Here is a 7,279-nt window from a genome sequence, read left to right on the forward strand (position 1 = left end):
TATGAACACAAAAAATCATTATGAATCACATGGAAGACCACAGAATCTCATTTTTATTTGTTATTACTATTTTTTTTTTGGTTTTTGGGTCACACCCGGCAGTGCTCAGGGGTTACTCCTGGCTGTCTGCTCAGAAAGGGCTCCTGGCAGGCACGGGGGACCATATGGGACACCGGGATTCGAACCAACCACCTTTGGTCCTGGATTGGCTGCTTGCAAGGCAAACACCGCTGTGCTATCTCTCCAGGCCCTGTTATTACTATTTTTATCACAGCACCATGACTTACAAAGTTGCTCAGAATACAGTTATTTTACACAGTAAATGTTCAAACACCAATCCTACCACCAGTGTGACCATCCCTTCACCAGAATCCCCAGTCACTCACTTATTACCACAGCCTGCCTCCATGTAGGCACATATTTACTTTATTTTGATTGTTACAATACAGAGGGCAACTTGAATTATCAAATCTAAGATTAATTCAAGTCAATTAAAATGATTATTCTATTTCTTCATTATATAACTAGAGTCTGTCTAAGGATATACTGGGCTGTGGTCAGTGCTGGTTGAGCATTTTTTGCTACTTGTCAGGCTCACAGAGTTGGGTAGACTCTCCAATCAGATGACTTTCAAATCAGATTTCTTGTGATACTACTTGGCTGACGCTACAAGGTATTGAGTGTTGCATCCATGTAGTCCAAGATTTATAGATGTGAAATAAATTAGACAGCTTGGACTTTGATGAAGTTAAGTCACAGTGATGAGCCCTTACTGTTGGAGGGTGTCAGAAATGGCATTAACTGCATTCATACAGAAACAAAACATATGGAATGTTTCACAACTTTGCATGTCATCCTTGTGCAAAGGTCATGTAGATCTTCTCTGTATAATTCTAATTTTAGTTTATCTGCTGCTGAAGTGAGCACAGAATCTGATTACAATTTTAAAACTAAAGGCTACGCTTAGAAACTAAAAAGTGTGGTCAAGCAGCATATGTGCACATACTGCCTCAGTAGGCCCATCATTGAGAAAATAAGAAATAACAACCAGAAACAGTCTTACATGATTCAATATATGGTTGCAATTAAAATGCAACATAAAGTGTTTTACATAACATTTATATATTATAATTGTTGGACTTCCTTTTTAAAGTTTTATTTAGGAAGTATGATAGAGGAGATGGAGAGAGAGCTCCATAAAGTAAAAAAGAGATTATGCACGCTGAATTCAGATATAAGGATTCCAGAATGGAGAGCTTTCTTTGTGGCAGTGGTAGTAGGGCATCCCAAGCAGTGATTGCCTGAGAGCCATTTCGTTTTTTCTTTTTATTTTTCTTTTTTGGTTTTTTGGACACACCCGTTTGATGCTCAGGGTACTCCTGGCTAAGCACTCAGAAATTGCCCCTGGCTTGGGAAGACCATATGGGACACCGGGGGATCGAACCGCGGTCCTTCCTTGGCTAGTGCTTGCAAGGTAGACACCTTACCTCTAGCGCCACCTTGCTGGCCCCGAGAGCAATTTCTTAGTGTTCTCTTTTTTTCTTAGTATGGTTTTATAATTTTCTTTCACCTCTTTTGTTACACTTATTTCTAAGTTCTTGATTTTCTGAGACACAATTAAAATTAATTAAATTAAATTTTAATTTATCTCTTTTCTATTGCATTATTTCCATATAGGAAAGTCATAGACTTTTGTGCGTTGATCTTGCATCCTGCCACTCTTTTGTATGAGTTTATTGTTTCTAGGAATTTTTTATTGGAAGAATTTATATTGTCAAATGGAAACTTTTTTCTCAAAGAACTATATAGATTCAATGCAGTTTCTATAAAGAAAACACCTATGACAATTTAAAAAGCAGAGATAAAATGTTATTAAAACTTATATGAGGGGGCTGGAGAGATAGCATGAAAGAAAGGCGTTCGCCTTGCATGCAGAAGAATGGTGGTTTGAATCCTGGAATTCCATATAGTTCCCCGAGCCTGCCAGGAGCGATTTCTGAGCGTAGAGACAGGAGGAACCCCTGAGCGCTGCCGGGTGTGACCCAGAAACCCCCAAAATATTTGTAAAAATGTATATAAAATAATTAAATCCCAAGAATAGCCCAAGCAATCCTAGAGAAAAAAATAAGTTTCCTTCCTTCCCACATTTTAAAATTATACTTTAAAGTTGTAGTAAATAATGTGGTGCAGAAACAAGAATATACTATTAAACCAATGGAATATAATTGAAAATATAGAGATAGATCCACAGGCATATGGGTAGTTAATCTTTAATATAGTAGAGCAATATATATGTAGTCAAAAAAGGAAACCCTCTTCTTCAACAAATGGTGTTAGCAAACTGGTCAGTCTCAGGAGACTGGGACCCCCCCACGCCAGGTGGGTCTTCATGGCCGGCCCTGGCAACTCGGGCCCTGGGGGGCGGTTGGAGGAGGGAAACCCTTCCCTTTCGATTTTCAAACTGGAGAGGGAGCTCGCAGTTGGACTCAGCAGAGTGCACATGCCAGGAAAGCCGTCCCTCTTTCTTTCTGGTATGTTAGGGTCGGTGGTCGGACAGCAGGCCACAGATCCCCTCAACTGAACACTTGGTCCAGGAGACTGGGACCCCCCACGCCAGGCGGGCCTTCATGGCCAGCCCTGGCAACTTGGGCCCTGAGGGGTGGGTGGAGGAGGGAAAACCCCCTATGTATATTGGACCCACTGTTTTGTTTGCTAGTGATACTATTTTTCAAAACTGCACGGGCGCATTTGCGCCTGCGCGACAAATATACTTTTTAAGCGATATCCAAAAACGTTCCTGATCTAGAGTGTTCCTAGGAATAGAATCAGGATGCCAAAAATTCTGATAAAACACTCAAATTGACCTTTATTGTCTAGTCTTTTATGTATTGCCTCTGCCCTCACTCCTACCTCCTCATACCCAAACCCTGAACCATTATCTTCCCCTTATTCAACCCTCCTTATCCTCAGTTCCTAATTGGGTAGACACCAAGACTGACCTTCTGCCCCAACACCACCATCCAGCTCCTCATTGAATGACACCCTCTCGGTCCTCAGCTCATGCCTATACAAACAACTACAACCAACACGCCTGTTGACCCATGCTTGGTGGCCCCTCATGCCCCCATCAAACTATGGACTGTTGCATGATACCAGAATCAGCTTCAGCATAACCCCTAGTTCAAGGACAATATAGGGTTCTGTAATGCCGCAAAACATGTCTCAAACTCAACTATGACCTGTTGTCTTCAAATACCCTTGTTTTCTTTCTTTTTTTTCTTTTTAAAACATAAAAGGGTCACGTGTATCTCTTTTGTATATCTCAGATGTATTCCCTTAACATCTATAACTCTTTTCAAATATCCTCATATAGTGACAATTTTGCCCACTAGATTAGTTATATGATTGTTTGATTTTCACCCGTGAGATCTGTTTTATAAGCAATACTGGTAGAAGAGTAACTCTGTGTAGATTTTACCTTTATACCAAGTTACGGGAAATGTTGGACTTTATTAGTTGGCCCCCAGATGCACCAACAATATCTTGTGGCATTGCTTCTCTTTTGCACATTAAAATGGGAAAATAATACATATGCAAACAAGTTCTTATCTAATAGAGACGGAAACACAAATTTGGTAATGTAATTAGGCCTTTTACCCTGAACATTGGCATAATGATTTGGCTCAGGTCTCAGAAGTATGGGCATCGCCCACACACACCTGAACTATGGAAACAACCACAATTGTCTTTAACAGTCCCAGGATCCAAGCCTCTACCAGAGAAGACCTACCACTGCTTTGGTACTGACTTACTCCAAAGAGTACTCCCAACACTCAGGCGACTCAGCAACAGTCTGCATGCAGGGCAGATCGCTCTGCATTTAATGATATGCTGAAACTAGAGGATGCTCCACATCAGCCTGACATCGATAAAAGAAATGCACAGAATCCAGAGTCTTTAAATATAAAAGTCTGATACCAACTATAGCTAAAGTGTGAAAAAGTTTGACTGGGACCTTGAGAATGACTGGAGTTTGATAGACTGGTATGCCTGGAACCCAGAGTCTGTCTTATGCCAATAAACTTCTGGGGTGAGGCCTTTTTGTAATCAGGTCAAGGATTCTTTTTCCATTTTCTCCATTTTTCTGGACCTATGCAAACATTGGCGATTGCCACTATCACACCTTTACTATATATTTTTTTTACTCTTATCCTTTAAGGAAAAAAATACATTTACTGAACTTAAAAACAAATTACTGTAGTAGAATGCCAGTCTCAAATACAGGCAGAGGGTAGAAAGGGGGGAGGAGGTAATGTTGCACTGGTGAAGGGGGGGGTGTTCTGGTTATGACTGTAACTCAAATATGATCATGCTACTTAAATAAAAAATATATTTAATAAAAAATAAAAAATAAAATGTATGTTCTGTAAAAAAAAGAAAAGAAAACTGGTCAGTCTCTAATGCAAATCCCCCCGCCCCCCGCCACCAAAATAAAAAAGAAAAACAAATTCAGGTCCCTTTCTAACACTATGTAGAAAAATCAAATCAAATGAATTAAGGAACTGTATATCAGACTCAAATCCATAAACTACACGAAGGAAAATAAAGGTAGAAGAGACCATAGATATATTTAACTGTTTAAAACCATTGACCATAAGAACTGAAACAAATATAAACAAAAGGAACTATATCAAACTAAGAAACTTTTGCCACACAAAGGAAATTTTGGTCAGACTAAAAAGATGTCTCACAAACTGGGAAAGGATAATTGCCCACTACTCATCAATAGAGGTTGATATCCAAGTTATCAAAGTGCAAGTAGAATTCTACCAAAAATTTCAACTTCATCATATAATGAGAGAAGAAATGAAGAAGACAGATGACCAAAGTATCTCTGAAAAATTATTTGTGTCATTTATAATCAGGGAACTATGAATCAGAGCAAAAATAACATATCTCACATCAGTGATATGGTACCCAATATACAGAGCAAAAACACCCAATGTTGATGTGGATATAAGAGAAAAGAGACCATCATTTACTGCTCCTTGGAATGTAGATTCTTCCAACCCTTATAGGAAACAATATATATACTTCCCCAAACACTACGAGTGGAACTTTCATATAGCCCAGAAATTCTGAGTATTTAATACAGGCGTCAAAAACTTAATTTAGAAAAAAACTTGTACTGCTATGTTCATTGCAACAATACACAATAGGACTTCTGGTCTCCCAGCTTCTTGAAGGATCTCTCCTTCCTGGGAGCCGGGAGTCTAGCAGGAGGAGGTTTGGCAGGCCCACGCCATGCCGGAGGCCTGCTTGGCCAGGCCTAGGGGGGGTGCGGGACTTGGGTAACCCTAGCACCCCTCTGCCGCCTTGCTCCAGATCTCCAGGGCTTCCCCGGGCCACACGCCTGGGCAAGCCGGTGAGTTGGGTCCCTTGGTGGAGCTTGAAGGTACCCTAGGCCTTCCCCTACTATCCATGCGGCTCCTTAGGGAGGGTCTGGGTGGGGCTCTGAACTTCTGGTCTCCCAGCTTCTTGAAGGATCTCTCCTTCCTGGGAGCCGGGAGTCTAGCAGGAGGAGGTTTGGCTGGCACTGGTAATCTCTGTGCAGTCTACATTTTCAAAATTGCGCGGGGGCGATAGCGCGCACAAGAAACATTAATAGTACTCTCACAAGAAACATTAATCATACTCTCACAAGAAACATTAATAGTACTCTCACAAGAAACATTAATAGTACTCACTATCATTGAATTATGTTTTTATGTATGCAGAATGTCCATTTTGTACTCTGCCCTTTTTGCATACCCCTTCATAAGTTCATATTTCTCTTTAACTTCTTTAACTCTTATCATCATTACTCCTTTTTTACCCTTTCTAACTTAAGTACTGTTGAGTCCTAAGTCACAGACCAAAGTGGTGCCCTAGAGTTAACACCCACCCAACTATTTTAAAAGGCATAAAAAGGACACATATCTTTTCAACATTTTATGGGTGTTTTCTTTGACGGCTATAACTTTTGCTAAATACTTTCTTATACAGTGATGATCCCCCCCCCATGTTTTTTATCTTCTCTTTGTGAACTGCTCAATATGGAATTTGGTGTGAAAGAATCCCTCAGTTTAATACTTATGTTTGAACCAAGTCATGGGTCTTGTTGGAAATGTTCTTATGCCCCCATATATCTGATAGCACCACGTGGCTTTATATCTTGTTTGCGTAGGCACACTAACATGGGAAAATACTATACATACCAATAAGTTTTTATCTAATAGAAATGGGAACACACAAATCTTGTAGTGCAATGAGACCTTACACCCTGAACATTGACATAAAGACCTGGCACAGGCCTCAGAAGAATGGGCATTCTCCATTTACCCCTTGATCTACAGAAGACATTTACAAAACATCCAAGGTTGTATATAACATCACCCGGAGGTATTCCTGTACCAGGGACGACCCTACAGCTGCTCTGACATCGATCTACTCAAAAGAGACACCCCTTAACACTGAGAAGACAACAAGAACAATGACCTGCTTACTGGACAGGGCTTGCTGTATTGCCCCTTTATGGTGAGGTTTGTCTATAACATCACCTGGAAGCAATCCTCTACCACGGAAGACCCTACCACTGCTCAGGCATCGTCCTGCTCAAAAGAGACTTCCCTTAACATTGAGAAGACTTAACAACAACAACCCGCTTACAGGACAGGGCTTCCTGCATTGCCCTTTCATGGTGAGGTGAAACGAGAAGGCACTCCACATCATGACTTCAATGTAGGACATGCAGATTCCAGAATCTTTAATACAGAAACATGAGACCAACAACAGAGACTGTGTGATAAGTGTGTTGGCGCTACGGATAATGTCTTGGAGCGAACGATAACTTTCCTGAGGCCTAGAGCCGGTCTTATGCCAGGAAACTTCAGGGGTAGGATCTCTTTGTATTTAGGCCAAGGCTATTCCTTTCCATGCCTCTCATATTTTGGTGGGCCTATGCAAACAACAATTGCCACTCTAACACCATTTTTACTGTGCTCCTTTGACTCTAATCCTTAAAACGCACCCACTTAAAATTTGAGGTTAACTTAAGCTAATATGCATGTACATGGAAATGTAAAAAGTACTATGCCTCTAATGTTTAAGGAGTTACGTAAGTTTGATGGCTTTAGATTGCCTTGTGTGCTGTTAAGAAATATTATAATGTGCTACAATCTGGGGACTTGAGGGACAAAGTAATTGCACATGGATTCTGTTTTATTTATCTTAACTTTCT

General features: G+C 40.5%; 1 non-coding gene across 1 annotated transcript; it reads right to left on the bottom strand.

Annotated features, from left to right (window-relative positions):
* Positions 1-820: 820 nt before the first annotated feature.
* LOC126000359 (U6 spliceosomal RNA) lies at positions 821-927 on the bottom strand. Its single transcript, XR_007492703.1, has one exon. It is a non-coding gene; the product is annotated as a U6 spliceosomal RNA (small nuclear RNA).
* Positions 928-7,279: the final 6,352 nt, after the last annotated feature.

The sequence above is a fragment of the Suncus etruscus genome, chromosome X, assembly GCF_024139225.1.
Source record: "Suncus etruscus isolate mSunEtr1 chromosome X, mSunEtr1.pri.cur, whole genome shotgun sequence".
NCBI lineage: Eukaryota > Metazoa > Chordata > Mammalia > Eulipotyphla > Soricidae > Suncus > Suncus etruscus.